General features: G+C 46.5%; 1 pseudogene; it reads left to right on the top strand.

Moving 5' to 3' along the window:
• Positions 1–29: 29 nt before the first annotated feature.
• LOC103252010 lies at positions 30–1,197 on the top strand (annotated as a pseudogene).
• The last annotated feature ends 776 nt before the right edge of the window (positions 1,198–1,973 follow it).

Below are 1,973 nucleotides of genomic sequence, written 5' to 3'. Positions count from 1 at the left end.
AGTACTGGCTGATTGTGGTGGTGGGAAAGATGGAAGTGGCAGAGTCAGAGGTGGAGGCAGCAGCCCTAGAGTTCCTGCCTGGGGTGGAAGGTATCATGAAGCCTATAAGCCTGCAGGAGGAGGCAGAACTGCCAGCTAAGATCCTGGCTGAGTTTGTGATGGACTCCCAGAAGAAAGACAAGCTGTTCTGCAGTCACCTTCAGGTAGTAGGCTTCTTGCAGAACTTTCTGGCTCAGGAGGATAATGCCCAGGGCCCGGACTCCTTGGCTTCTGGAGACACAAGCCGAAAAGGCAATTGTAGCTAAAAGACAATAGAAAGAGTTGAAATCCACTTACTGGGACCCGTGGGGGCCATCAAAAATGCCCTGAGCTGGGCTTGGTGGTGCAGCCTGCAATCCCAGAACTTTGGGAGACGAGGCAAGAGGACTGCCTGAGCCCACGGGTTCAAGACCAGCCCAGGCAACTTGGCAAGACCTTGTCTCTATAATAAATTGAAGAAAAAAAAATTAGCCCTGGGCGTGGTAGCACATGCCAGTAGTTCCAGCTACTTGGGAGGCTGAGGCAGAAGGATCGCAGGAGCCCAACAGGTTGAGATGGGATGGCTGTGAGTGTGCCACTGCACTGCAGTCTGTGTGACGGAGTAAGACTCCAACTCAAAACAAAAAACAAAAAAAGAACGTGCCCTGACCCAGGTCTTGACAAAAGCGGAAAAGGCCCAAAGGAAGCAGACACAGCTCAAGGAAGCCTTTGAGCAGCTCCGGGCCAAGAAGCAAATGGTCATGGAGAGACTTAGAGCAGCCCAGAAGCAGTGGCAGCTGCAACAGGAGAAGCATCAACAACCTTTGGTGGAGGTTTTGGCAGAGGTGAGGGAGCATCAAAACAGGAACTCAGTGGGAGCTTGAGCAGCTGTATCAGAAACTTGGAACCCTAAAGCAGCAGGTAGGACAGGAGCAGGGCAAGCTGCAGAGGCACCAGACCTTCCTCCAGCTGCTGTATACCCTACAGGACAAGCTTCTGTTCCCTAAGACAGAGGCAGAGCTACCTCTGGAGCTGGGTCTCCCTGAGGATAAGCCACAGCAATTGACCCAATCCCAGGAGCAGACAGGGGACACCATGGGGGGAGATGATGGTGTGTCCTCTAAGTCTCCTGTTCTAGCGTCACTGGAGTTGGACTGTGAACTCCTGAGTACGGCCTGATTTGTGACCACAACTCAAATGTAGGCATCTGTGGATTAAAAGCCCTGGGATCTCTCCCAGTTGCTTATTTGTTTGTCTCCATATGCTGGTGGAAAAAACTACAGACTCCTAAAAGCTAATAACATGACAGGAGCTGGGACTGGTGTGAAAGAAGGGTGTTCATATTGTGAGGGGACCCTGGCCTGGAGCATCAGGGTTGCTTACTCATATGATGCAGACATGTTGAGCTTAATTCAAGAGGTGAAGAATGCTTTGTGCTGGTGATTTTATGTGGGAAGATAATTTTATTCAAAATCCAAATTTGATTTATGAATCCAAATGTTTATTGAGTCCTTTTTTTGTGCTGGGACCCTTGCTGTGAACCAGAGCTGTGACTATTGGTTTATCTGACCGTTACATTCCTGATATGTTTTTGTGCCTTTCCTTGATGAGCATCTTTTTGGATGCTCATTTGTTATTGTTAGTGTTTTCAAAGAGTCAAAGACTAGCTTTTGTGACCCAGTATTGTGTATTTTGTTTTATTAATTTCTGGCAATATCTAGAGCATTTCCTAGCTTCTACTTTTTTTGTAAACTCTTGTTTCTGTCAGAAGTAGATTCATGTATTTGAATCTTTCTTTTCTCAAATAAACATTTAAAGTCATTAAAAATATAGGAGAGTACTTTGAAGGTGACTGAAGTTTAAACATATAAGAATAAATACACATTTTTAAATAAATAAATTCTGGTTTTGTGCGCCCCCCCCACCCCCCATATAAAGGGTATTTTTGGAGAGCT

The sequence above is a fragment of the Carlito syrichta genome, unplaced genomic scaffold (assembly GCF_000164805.1).
Source record: "Carlito syrichta isolate Samal-C Ts95f unplaced genomic scaffold, Tarsius_syrichta-2.0.1 Scaffold153536, whole genome shotgun sequence".
Taxonomy (NCBI): Eukaryota; Metazoa; Chordata; class Mammalia; order Primates; family Tarsiidae; genus Carlito; species Carlito syrichta.
Note: the sequence above shows the minus strand (reverse complement) of the source record. Positions and strands in the feature narration are given on the sequence as shown.